Source organism: Galleria mellonella, unplaced genomic scaffold, assembly GCF_026898425.1.
Source record: "Galleria mellonella isolate WM207_F2 unplaced genomic scaffold, CSIRO_AGI_GalMel_v1 utg64, whole genome shotgun sequence".
NCBI classification, from domain to species: domain Eukaryota; kingdom Metazoa; phylum Arthropoda; class Insecta; order Lepidoptera; family Pyralidae; genus Galleria; species Galleria mellonella.
In genome coordinates, this window is record NW_026442133.1 from 1390988 (window position 1) to 1405750 (window position 14763).

Below are 14763 nucleotides of genomic sequence, written 5' to 3' on the forward strand. Positions count from 1 at the left end.
TTTTCCTTTGTGAAGAAGAAAAGAAATCTTTCCCTTTTTGTTTTTTCTAGTCGACGAGTTCAATGTCTTGAACTGTATATACCTAATTTGATTACATTAGGAGCATGAGCAATCACGAACTTTGCAAAATTTGCAATTTGCCGAGTTGATCTTAGTTAGGTACGACGCGGGGTTTTGTTCTGCGAAGTGTTGAAAATTATTAAAGTAATTTGGTAGTTAACTGTCTTAGGTCTTGTTTGTATGTTATTTACTTTAGATCTTGTTACTACTGTTCTCAAATAAGGAGTTAACAAATATTTTATAAAAAAGTTTGTTTTAATAAGCGTTGTATTTTTCTGCTTACCTGTCAATGAAAGATAGGCGTGATGTATACATATGTAAAAGTTTCTGATAATAATATAAAACGAATACAAAAGTAATCGTTGTACGAATGTTTTGAATTTATTATTTTATATATTATTAAAATCAAGTAAATAAAAATATTGTAGTTATATATACATACATACTTGTAAATTGTTATATGTATGAGTTTTAATAATAAAATATTTAAAAAAATCAAATTGAATCATGTAGTTAAAATAGCTTGATTAAAACACTGCTTAAACAAATAAATGATTAAAATCAGCAATGTTTTTTGGAGGCGAAAACAAAAATAATATATGACACTTTTAAACAAAAAAATTGGTTCATTTTTCACCCTCAAAACGCGGTACATAATCGAATACCAGCACGAACTGCACGCACTACAAATAAGTACCCTTTACTTTTCACCTTCAATAAAGCACGTACGCACGTATGGAAATAAACTCGATAACATGTCAATCGTGACATGTTATGGAATTGCAAATATTACCAATACTTCGAATTTTGGTTGAACAAAACGTAATTCAACTGTTCTATTATTAAATAACTCTAATTAATTATTAAAATGATAGACAAGTTGATTACGTATAAAGGGATAATAGGATCCATGTATTTTCATTGCTGAAATACACACAAATTGCTGAATAAAAGGTAAAAATGTATTTAAAAGTACAAACGTATTTATTATTAAAGTATGTTTTTTATAAGCATAAAGTTTAGCATTGATTCCTACACTAGGCTGAAACTGTTCTGTAGGGAACGGGAATCGTATTGCTAAATACATGCTTACAGAAATTAAAATAGGTTTTCTAGTAGTACACATATCTCTTTACCTATAAGTTTATACAAAGCAGTTATTTATAAAGATGAAATGTTTCGAAGATTGCAAGGAACGGATCTACAATTTAATTTTAATGTGTAACAAATAAAAAAAAACTATAGTTGATCTGCAAAAAAATAAACATAAAACCAATGTGGGAATAAACCACTGTGCGATAATAAGGTCCCAGATTCGTTTCACAATTTAGGATACGAAATTTTCTTCATTTGGACATCTGGATATTCTAAGTTGTGCGTCTTAATATTTATTACCTGATTTCTCATAATATAAGATATCCTAGCTCAAGGATCAGACCATTGCTGTGGCTGCTGGTACTTACATAAAAACTAACAAAAATAGTGGAAATTTGTTCAGATTTGTAACATAATCCTAAAAACCAATTCTAAACCTTTCTCTTTTGAAAGTCACTAAAAATATAAAGAACAAAGTTAAAACCTTAAAACATGGCCAGCTTTAAATCACATATCTAGCGTGAATGCTGTGATTATTTATAACTCTATTTCCTCCATGTAGTTGCGATGCAAATATAGACATTGATAAAAATTGTCAATGAGAGTATCTCAGTTAATAAAGAAACTATGTATATCAATAATATAATATTATCTACAGATAACTGATATATTATATACAGATAACTGTTATTACAAATGTAATTTAATTTAATTAAATAAACGCCAACACTAATGCATGTAATTTTTTAAAACAATTTTAATTATAAATAATGATATCTCTAAATGTTTTTAAAGTCTCTTTTCAGCCAATATTTAACATAGCATATAGTTGCCTATCTAATTTAAATGCATTAGTGTTATTGTTTTATTTTAAATAATAAATAAAAGTATACGATGCATTCTCCATATATTGTCCTAAGATCTATAAGTACTTGCCGTGTTGTCCCGGTATAGAATAGACCATCACTTCCTTTCCCGTAGATGTTGTAAGATATGACTAAAGGAGGGTGAGGGATGGGCAGCAGCGTCCCTCTTAAAACATCTCCAAACCCTAATTGCGGTTACCAATCCGCCTGTCAAATGTGGCAACTACTGGCAAAATCTCCCAGCTTGTATTCAGTAGTGGAGATATATGTGGAGATACTTCTTAGGACTATATATATATATATATAGTCCTAAGAAGTATCGACTCAAGTGGAGTGCTAAAGGCAATACTTTATTTTCTGTAATATCTCTACTGATTAATGCCAATATATTTTCCATCAAATACATCATCAGTTTGTATACAACTTCCAGGCATATGAACTAAATCTTCACTCGATACCCTTTGTATTCAATATTATGAAAATGAATAGATGTTACATAAATACGACTGACTATCCAAGCAAGTCTGTATAGCTATCGTTATATAATGGAAAGTAACAAGAATTTCGATGCAAATCTCTATTTCATTTTATAGTTTGGCCTGTCTGTCTCGACGGTGGATAGTTGCAATCTGATTCCCTTCTAGTTGAACGGTAATATGCAGATGTCAGGATATTCACTACTAGATCGCCTCTCAGTTATTTGAATCGACGAGCTTTTCAACAAACTTAAAAAAGGAGGTTCTGAAATCGGTTGTATTTTTTTGTAAAAAAATACTTTTGCAAGCGTTATATTTTTTTAAGAAAATAAGTAACTTTATAACTTTGTCAGTTATAAAGAGATTTGGAAAGTTCTTTTTATATTTGAACGTATATATTTACATATTGAAATTGAAATTACATCAAAATTTCAACAGAGTTTAATTTTTAAATAAAAAACATAATAAAGTTTATTTTGTTTTTTTTTTGTTTGTTTCTTTGTATATTTATTTATATTTTTGTATTAACAATACAAATACATACATTGACAACATACATTAAAAAGATTTAATGGCAGATAACTCTTTAGAGTTAAGCTCGCCTTCGTACATATACTTACTTCAATCATGTTTTTTATGTATCACTAGTGTGTACAATAAAGTATAAAATAAATAAACGAAATATAGTATTTGTATCAATTATGCACAATATTGAAATAATACACTGACATAGAAAGAGGTCTGTACATACAAATAATTACATATAAAAATTTAGAACTGATTATTTTGTGCAACACAATTTTAATTTTGCTTTAACGAATACAGTTTCTCGTGTTTTTATTTTCGTTTTTGGTCATTATCAAATATTATTTGAATTTACGTAATTTTTAATATATAAGTTTCATTTACATTCTATTCCTAAATAGCTTCTATTAAAAGAACTATTGCATAATAAGCTTCCTAACGTTAATAATTTTATATGGATAAACATTACATTATTTTATGTTAAAAAAATATCCGATAAATTGAAAAGCAGAAAGGTTCTTAACGAATTCAGGTATATTTCTTAATTCCACGATCTCACCGCCTTTTAGAGTAAAGCCTTTTAGAATAGAACGCTTTTCTTAATCTGCTTCTAATTACTTCTTGTCGGGAGCTACTGTTTCGCTTGGTTACATTTTAATTTTCAATGTAATTCATCAATACTATCTTCCAACAATGGAACTTAAAGCCTTTTCAGTTATATAATAAGCTTTGTTTTTGGACACTATAAATTATTAACGCTACATTTTGAATTAGTTACTTTAAATATAATTTCAATCTATTATTTCACATCTGTCGCAATCTTTTAAGTTTAATCTGTTAAAGCAATCAACTATTTAAATATTGTCTAAATATTTTTTTTTTTAATTTAAATTGTTTAAATTTAAATTATTTTGATATTTGATTAAAGTGATATTTTGGGAATAGGTATATGAATTGCCCAGACATATTACATATATATCTTTTTTTCCCTCCAGCTAGCTCGATTGCTAGATAAAGGAAGTTTTTCAGACATAAAGTTTTTTCTTTATCTGTCCATATAGTTATTTCTCAATCTTCCCCTTCCTCTTTTACCCTCTGTTTTAATAAGGTGGCGTAGCATTTTGCCTTTTCTATTCTTTATTGTTTTTATTATTGTTCTTTTCTTGTTCACCCTTTTCAAAACTTCCTCATCCGTTGCTTTTTCTGTCCGGTTTATCAATTCCATTCTCCTCCATGTCCATATTTCAAACGCCTTAAGCGTCTTTATTTCCTTTTGCGTCATTGTCCATGTTTTACGCCCATATAGTACTACGCTTTAAATGTTAATTTTATAAATATTTTTTACATTACGTATTTATAAAAAAGCTAATATATATATATATATATATATATATATATATATATATATATATATATATATATATATATATATATATATATATGTATGTATGTATATACTTAATGAGTATAATTTTATTGATTAGTAGATTTGTAACTATTTTTTTCTGGACCAAATTCAGAATTCTATTTTTTTTATACTACTGAGGTGGCAAACAGTCATGCAGTCCGTCTGACAGTAAGCGATAACCGTAGCCTATACCGCCTCCAATACCAGGAGTATCACACGCTCATCTTTAATCCTTTTTTTAAGAATCACACGTTGTAGTGTCTTAGAAAAACCTCTAATTATCACCAAGGCTGAATACAGTGAAACAGCAATGTAATTTTCATTACATTAGTCGGTATAATAACACATGAAGATCGTCAAATAGCTGTCAAACATTTCTCGTATACGTTGTTTTCATTTAGTATTAAGTTTCACGCTTTGAGCAAATTTAAAGGTATCTTCTTACTTTGTAGTTCCTTTACAACTTATATGAGAAGTATAAAGAAATAAAATTAGGATCAGAATCAGAAACTTGTTTCATTGTTGACTTTATTACATAATAAGTGTATGTTACAGGTACAAATATTTGTAACAAACGTAAAAATATCCAAATTTATTATAAAACTTAAAATGTATTCAAATTAAAATACTTTTGTTCTATTTCTGCTATAGTCCTCGCATTATTTGTAATTTGTTAGGAAACAACGATTGGGCTCATTGTTGCACATTACTTCTTTTCTAATATATAGATAGAGATTTACAATAACAAGTAACTAGTAAGTATCCTGACATTTGCTAATAACATTTGCTAATTTCAACTTTCACTTATAATAATTATATTTTATTGAATTCTATAAAACTCCTGTATTCGTCAATATTGTTTTTACAAATAATACCTATTCGTATATAAAAGTTCTAATCATAATAGAATATTTACGTGACTTTTAAATAAGACAATGTAAGACATATAAATCACCCAATAAAATCGGCTCACTCAGTAGCAATCCAAGCCATTGTCAGTCATTTGTAGGATGAGTTCGGGTTAACAACCAATGTCCGACAGTTGCTCCTTTATTCAATTTGGTACACGGGAAATAATAATACAATGGGGCCTGTCATTCTGTTGATCGCCTCATTCTGTTACCTTTTGTGACGTTAAGATGCAAGGTCGTAAAAAAGACGTTCCAAGAATGACGAGATCGCAAAATGACATATGTAGAGTTACATGTCTCGGCGATGTACGGGTTTACGATATTGCAGCGATCAAGAGGTTAACAACTTTGTTTGGGAAGTTTTGAGTCAGGTACAATATTGTGATGTGGTGTCTGATAGCACTGAAATGTACAAGGCAGTTTATAAAGGCATTATTAAATTTTGTGACCAGAATTCAAAACTTGGCTTTTGAGCACTCCAGTCTTGCTCGTGTGTCTGTCGTGAACTAACTGATTTTGCATAACTGTTTCACTTCAAAAAATAAGATACATTATAATCTTCAGAAATAGCAACGCATGGAAGCTACCATGGCTGTCACAATATATATTACGATATCTATGGTATAGTTTATGTCTACAGGCAACAATTACCACTTTCCATCTGTTATGCTGTTTGCCTATTTTGTCATTCTAAGATACAAAATAAGTTAAAATTTTTAATTACAGTGTAAATAATATTATGTAAAGTCTATTAATTCCTATGCAAACTCTTAAATAACTTTCAAATCAATGGTTTCATAGAATTCTATAGTATAAGATTTCCCGTATTTTATCGTATAAGATTCACCCTTCTGTGGGATGGTTTGACATGCGATGAATTGTCTTCAATGGGTGGCCCTTGGCACGAGTGTATCTGGATAATAGCCAATTGAGAAAGAGAGCATGATTATTGTGAAGCCTGCTATAACGTATTATACTATACCATTACCATTGTGTGAAAGCCTCGTGATTTGGAAGAATATTAGTTATTTTTATTAATGTCATTTTGTTTATTTTCAAATAAAAAAATACAGTATTTCCAAAATTCAGTCCCCTAGTTATATATTTTACTTAAGATTTTTATATTATTAACTAGAATCTTAGACATTGAAACGCAGTAAGTTTGTTACTGGAATAACGTTTTCAAAGAAGCAAATTTGGGTACTTCTACTACAAGTTATTTTATACTTAACAAAGGACTTTAGACTAACAAGGTGAAATTATTAGAAATAATAAACTTTATTTTAATAAACAAATAAACTAAAGGAAAATTAAGGCAAATGCTGTACAAAGCTTTAAGTTGAAATAGTCTCTCATATCTTTGGAATACCTTTTTTAAACTTAACAGAATTTCGATCAAAACTACCTAAATGCAAATAACATTATGTGAAGTAGAGAAATGAAGCTTCAAATGTATCAATGTTGAATGTTGGTAGTAATAGGGAAAGTTAGACGAAAAAATGGTTCACAGCTACAATAATCACAGGATTATCTCTAATAAAATTCCTATGTGAAAATAACGGAGGGTATAAATTAATTCAGTTGTTACTTAATATGGCAGTTTACCATAAAATAATTGATACTTTAGATAACATTTATATTACTATCGATCTCCATGATGCAATGGTATGCTTACAAGGCATAAAAATAAACAAATAAAAAAAATAAAAAAAAATCGCAAATTTAAATTCTAAAGAATATTTTCGTGGCATAATTACCATATAATATAATAACAATAAAAAAATAACATATAATATAACATAAAATAACATAACCTTCAAGAAAAGATCATATTCCTTTGTAAAAGGCCGGTAGCATACCTGCAATGCCTTTGGTGTTATGGGTGATCATGGGCAGCGATATTCATTCACCATCAGGTAACCCGCATCCTCGTTTTCCCCCAGTGATGCAAAAAAAAATTATAAAATGCCGAAGCCATTTACTTCAAAAATTAATAGGAGAAATATTGTTTTCTTCGCACAGTTGTTTGATTAGTACACTTTGTTAGTTCATCATAACTTGAATAAAGTGGAAAATATTATGTTGTCACGCAATATAGAGCGTCTTAAATTGCTACTTATAACCATACACTTGACAGCAGCACAATTTTCTTTTTCGTTAAAAAGTATTATCACTAATATCAATCAAACAACGTTGATTATAAGATTAAGAATGTAGTTGATTCTTATTGTGAAATAAATAAAAAATATTTAAAGCTTTTTGTTGAAATATTTACACTTTTTTTAAATATTCCTCTCTTTTTCTTATACCTTACTGCCTGCCTTTCACACTAATTTAATGACAGAAAGAAATAGTTTTAGTTTAATAGTTTATATTATACAAATTTTGTGTTTACATTACATAAAATTTAAAATAAAAAAAAAATTCCGATCAAACTGTTTATAAACTACTCCTCTCCATCCAAAGGTTGTCTGGAAGAGATCGCTTTTAGCGATAAAAACGGCCATTGTTTTCTCAGTGTGAACATTTCTTGAAATTATTTGTATCTATTTATAATAAGCTTATTACTTTAATCTTTTGGAGGAAACAATAAAGAACATCTATCTATTTATCTATCTATCTACATCACCAAACTACTACTAGAAGACGAAGAAAGAAAACAACTAATAGAAATTATAAGTGCTATGGAGAGACACTATAGAAGATACCCTCAAAAGCTTATTATATCATATGTATCGTTAGTCTTTACGATTTTTAAAGATTGTAATTTATCTATATTAAGGCAATAATAAAAAAAAACTTATTGATGAAGTAGATATATCACGTTAATGGAATTGTGTCATTAGGGAAAAAATGACATTGAAATCTCCTTTTTAATAGAAATTGAATAAAAATACTAATATAGATAAATTCCAATTTCAAATTCTAGCAAGTATCAAAAATCTCCAGCATGAAACAGAATTAGATAACAGTGTTCCACAAAGTGCAGAGAAAAAGAATAAAAACCAAACCGATAACTCAAAAGTTTTCATCATTTGAAACAGCAATAAAACGGGCGCATACATACTCAAAGAACCGAAAACCATTACAGTAAATAAACCAGCAAAAATTCTGATTTGATATTTTGTGGTTGGTTGCTTTTCCACTGAAAAATACTTTAAGCGCATTTTTTGATGTAGTTTAGTTTTTTATATTATATTTTGTTAAATATCGATAAAGTTATGAATTTCACATTAGAAAGATTATGATTTCATCAATCATACCAAAGGATGTATAAAAGTAATAGATATCTCTAACTCACTTATGTTTTTGTTGCCAAGCAGCTGTGCTTGTATAACTGTTTCAATTTGAAGGCCATATAAAATGGCAGTGAAATTACCCGTCATTTTACTACACTGAACTACGTACTCTATTATATCAGCATTAACTTAGTCTAACTACCCTGGCTTAGTTTTGGAAGATGAAGATTTTTCGTAACAGCGAATAGTAACTTTTATTATTTTTATTATTTCAGCCGTTAACTGTTCGCTGCTAGACGTAAGCCTTCTCCATAAGGGGAGTTTTGCCAGTAGTAATAGTAACTTAGTAATTAGTACATAGTCTGCATAAAAATTAATTCACCTGCTGTTCTCACTTATTAGCCCTTACTGGTACTCTACAGTTAGTATCGTCTATTAAAAAATAAAAAACATATAAATTTTCAGCAATAGTTAAAATTTCCCCATTATTCAAATTATTAAATACTTTAATACTAAATATACAATGTATTCTGTGTTATATTCTTATGTTTAATTTACTACTTGTTGTCCTAATAAAATAGCTATTAGCAGGCACCGCCAGTGCGTAATGCGTAAATAACAGAATGTAAACTTGCGTAGAATAACAAAAGAGAGAAAAATAACTGAAAACTAAATCAACCAAAGGTAATATTTTTCATAAGCGTTTGCTTTAACTAGACGTTTTAGCTACAGTGAAAAATATAACAGAGTGGGTACGCCAAGGAGATTTATAATTCATATTCGTTTCAGGTTTCATAAAACCTCGCAGCAATTTTGTTATTGGTTTATTCTATAGTGTAGGTTTTGCTTGAATTTTAAGCTGTTTTTCATAAACGAAATTCCACTGCTGTGATTATTTAAAATTAAGGTAAAATGTAAACAGCTTACGGTTAGTTCGTTATCATTTTATATAGAAACTTCTGAATAAATTCTACCGCCTTTTTGTTACACTATTTTTTTATGTAATATAATATTTTCTTTATATGAAGTTATTTTGATAGTATTTTTTTCATTTATTTAAATGTTTTATATTTAAGAAGCGAGGACGAGAGATAGGCAGCAGCATCGCTCTTAAAACATCTGTAAAGCTTAAACTGCGGTTACCAACCCGCCTGCCAAGCGTGGAAACTACTGACAAAACCCCTCAAGGGCGAGGCAGTGGACAATTAAAAGCTGATATGATGATGGTGAATATGACTAGTATTAGGTTTCACCTTAGCGTAGCTATGACAACGAACCCAGTAGTTGTTACATGATATCTTCGCTAGTTTTGCACCAATTTTGATATTTATCTTTTTTATCAACGTTCACTTTGTCGATATATATTTGTCCGGATTGAAACAGATCTTATTTGTGCAACAAAATCCTAAATCGAATCCTTTTTACAACTGTAACAAATCCCATTTGCTCTAAATCATTATCTCGACATGTACCCCCATATAACTCATTACCCTATAGGACGCTTTTTCTCTCACATGTTTGGTGCCGGCAAACATTTGGCCTATAATGGTGACATCGATCATCTTACTCGTATTATACTTCGACGCTTTGATAGTGGTACCATAATGGATTATGGGTTTTATCACATAAGCTATGAATAAGCCTTAGTATTGTCTGCTTTTCGATATTGACAATTTGATATTTCAAGACGGGTGTCGAATGAAACAACTCTATAGGTAAAAATATTGTAAATATCTTACTGAAGTGGGTATTACATTGCGAAAGTCCATATGACTGGTTATTTGATTAGAATTATTTTATTTAATTCCGTTACAATAAATATGTGTGTGACTACCGATAATGTAATGTATAGTAATAATGGTGACAAATGTTTGAGAGTTGGCAGTAATCAAATAACCAGTAAAATTATTGTTCTAAACATGGATCATTAGCAAACATAGCAAGCATGGCAAGCATATCTCATTTGTACTACTACTGAGCTACTTGCTTTCATGGACTCCTTATGACATAATTGACGTTGTTGCTCCAATAATGGTTGATTGTCCAACACTGCGTTTTACGAATACTACTTGCTAATTGCTTGGATCTTTTTTTTCTTATTATTCTCGAATATTCTTATTTGACTGCCTATCATGCAGATGTTATTACTTGCATGTCTATAATATATTTTTTTCTTTTTATTTAGCATTATTCTAGTAATTTCTTAGTACGCTATCAAACAAACTTTAGGATGAGGATTGTACATCCATCAAACTTTTGCTATCCCTAAATCATGTTCCTTTTAACTATATTATATATCTACTTTATTCAAGAATTGATAATATTTTGGATTAATACTTTCGTGCAACTCCTGTGACACAAATCTAAACTAAACACAAATATTTGGTCTTATGAAATGAGTACTACAGAAATAATTTTAGACTACATCCCTTTCTCATAATTTATATATATATATAAATTATTTAAAATACTGAGTAACATCTGTATATAATCCATCATAATACTTACATAATAATTATAATTTATAAAGTACATACAACTCGTATAGAAATGTAAATACATTTTATCAACAATATGAACTATAAAGTTCATTATATTGAAATTGTCGGAAATTTCTTTGATAAATATACTACATTGATTTAATTAGCGACATATTGTGTTAATTAGAGTATTGGAAATTTAATAAAGTACTTAACCTACTTTTAACTAAATATACATATATGACGGAAATAGAATGAGTAGTATTATGGCGAAGCTGTTTAGCAGCCACAATTTAATCTGAAAGCGCAAATAGTAATATATACAATTCCTTAGTTGTCTCCAAATTTTTGTAAGGTAGCGAAAATTGAGTATGTTAAAGTAGGATAAATGCGGTCATAATAAAAACATTGCGCAAAATTTGCGGAGTAGGTAAGGAAAATTGCATTCAAAATACGAGAACAAAAGTGTCCGTATAAAAATGAGAAGGGGCATGCTACATTGGTTTGCGTTTACGGAAATAAGATTCACAGAGAAATATTGACGAAACAGACGTATTAGTTAATGTAAAAGTAAATGGATGTTTGTATACTGTAAGCTATATACTAACTTTTTGCGATTAAACTGATTTATAAGCCATCTGTTGGAATAGTCAAGAGTATCTGGAACCAGTATGTATGCATGGGATAAGTTGTTAAAGTGGATGAAGCAAGATCTGTATGTTAAAGATAGATACAGACCTTCGATACTCGATTTCCTCTACTTACCCTCCAAAGAACCTGGTGTGATTATAGATAAAAGAGATAGAAACACAATTACCGCTGACTACGCTGACATGTTTATCGCAGACTCTGAGTCAAACATCGCGCCTCTGAATTTAGATAAGCACGCGGCTTATACCTACGTCCTTATAACTTTATACCGCAAAGAATTATTTGATTGATGCGTTGGTTTATCAAAATCGGCTCTTTGTGAATAAAAATATATAAAATTCTCTTAAAGAATAGCCCGCGGATGAATACGAAGAAAAATATATCAGAATGTAATAATATTGTACTTTTTTGTTATCTTCGATGTTTCCAACAAATAAGAGTAAACATCACTAAGTTTTGAACTTGTACAAACAAGAATTATTCATAGATAAATATAAAGTGTAACGTTTTAAGGTATTGACGAGTATTTTAAAGGAAAGGAAACTAAAGTTAAAACAACACACGAGAACGAACATTGATCAAAACCACCAGTTTAATTAAATTGTAATTAATTTAACACAGCACTGGCGTAAAGTTTATAATGAAGACAGAATGACAAATTAAGACCTACCCCAAATGAGTTTAATATTTAGCAAGTGTAAATTAATTTGTGTAATGGAAGAAAGTGGTGACGGTTCGGTTAAGGTAGTGTAATTAGATTCCATTGCCCCTACAAAAGGTACGGTGCGAAATAAAATTATTACGAAGAATCTATGTAGTAGCATTTGTTGGTATTACTATCCATATATATATATACAGAGATAGTAATACCAAGATAAATATTATGTTATAATTGAAAAACAACTTATAAACCTACCTTTTTAATTATCGCATAATTTAAAATTTCCTGTCATTGTTATTTTTCATTAATATTATTTTCATTTACCTCTACATACATATATATAATGTATGTAGATATATCAAATGTTTTGAGTAGATGCTTTAAAAATAAACGTTATATTTGTAATGGTTATAACAATGATAATTTTGAACACATAATGAAATACTGCATTACAAAAATTATTGAATAATCGCAAAACTTTATGATAATAATGATAAATGAAGTCATTATACTTAGCGCGAGATTATAAATTATCTCAAGTGATTAGTCTTGGTCAAGGTGAAGTTAACTCAAGGTGAGGGATAAAAAATTGGGTATATAGGTGTCTGTTGTATTTATCTTGGCAAAGGAGAAAGAATCAAATATAACTCTAATCAAATCAATTCAGGTGTTTAAGTGTCATTGAGTTACTTAAACGAAATCATCCACATATCCTCCAATTATATTACATTCGCATTAAAGTAGTCGTAACACCTAGATATATACACACTAAATTAGTTACGATTTTTTTTAATTAGTTATTAAACTTTTATATATCTAGGAAGTGTAAATGATGAACTTAACACCATATGGTGTTATCTACCAGTCGACCGTAGACAAGGATAACAGAAAATATAATTGACGGTGAATCGTGATGAACTATTATATATATTTATTACTTTTTCGTAATTTTAAAATATAAATCTCTATTGTTTCGCGAAATCCTTTTTAGAAATAATATAAGAGAACGAAGGAATCCATCATTAAGTTACAGCTGTAATTGTCATTCTATTCTTTCTTCAAAATAAGAGAAGGACGACAATTCATAATTAGCCCCATTGATAATGGCAGGCAAAGTAATGGAGCTGTGGTGTTTTTCATTTTTCTTTCTGAAGCAAAATTTTTTATTATAAAATTTGACAGAATATATAAGTAATAATAATAATTTGTCAAGTTTTCTTTTGTATTATTATAGTTAATGTAGTGATATTCACTTTTATGGAACCATATAATTTTGTACATCTTAGTCGTATATCTGTTTCAAGCCCCAAATTCATATTTTATTTACGCTGATATAAGAGGGAAATCCATTAACTCACTTTTGTCACGGTGATTCAGCAAATTACACCGAACTAGCACAAAGGCCTGGAAATATTTGCGATCATTCATCCCTGTGTCACTTTACCATGACAGATTACAGCCTTGTTGGAAACATTGGAATGACTAAGTACCTAAATAGACCACACATATATTGGCCTGAATTAAATGGCCCTCGGCATTTTCTTTATAATGGGATATACAATGACGTATAGTATATTATTTATGATCATTTCTTGTGGTAATTAACGGGAGATTTGCGTTCAAATCCTATTCACACTGAACCAAGATTCTCATCTCCAAGTAATGAAGTTCAAAACTATTAGTATGTATACATGTATATAATTATTATAGATTTCCCTCTTGTCTTCCTTTTCTTTACAAACTTATTTAACTAAAAGAAAAAAAAAATTAATTACAATACCTACCTATCTATTCACATCACTAAAAAGTTGTAAACAACTTATGCATAAACTGTTGAAACTCCGTCTCGTTAATCTTGATACTTGAACGGGAAGTTCGTTGAGGCACTGAACATCATGTAAGTTTTCGGTTAAGTTCGTTTGTGTTTGGGTATAAATCAATTTGTTATTTTGACGTGTGGGTCGCGGGGAGGGTGCCGGGACGCGGTGGCGCGGCTAATCGCGGGGACAAGCGCGGTCGACTGCGGGGAACGGGCGCCCGGCGCCTCCCGCCGCGGCCGCGTCGCGCTGCGCGCAAGCGCTACAACTGCTTAATTCTGCAAGTCTGGACGCGCATGAACAGATAAAATAGTCGGCCGATCTTGTCTAGTGCTTGTCGTTATTTTCATTCACTACTTTCACTCCTTGAATACGTTATGTCAAGCGGCAGACATTTGCATTGTGAGTTTTTCCATCACGACACGTTCAAAGATTTTCATTACAGTGAAACAGATTCTAGGGATTTTTATTTTATTTATTTATTCTATATTGAACAATAAAACTTTGTACAAGTGGCGAGCTTAGTGCCATATATTCTCTACAAATTTATTTTATATTATAAATATATTATAAT

The 14763-nt window shown here is 29.8% G+C and overlaps 1 protein-coding gene across 1 annotated transcript in view; it reads right to left on the bottom strand.

Moving 5' to 3' along the window:
* The window catches only part of LOC113515294 (igLON family member 5-like), a 53431-nt gene extending 39044 nt beyond the window's left edge, over positions 1-14387 (bottom strand). The window contains exon 1 of the mRNA XM_052900216.1: positions 14157-14387. The gene's annotated coding sequence lies outside the window, so the exon portion shown is untranslated. The remainder of the gene's footprint in view (positions 1-14156) is intronic.
* Between the last annotated feature and the right edge of the window lie 376 nt (positions 14388-14763).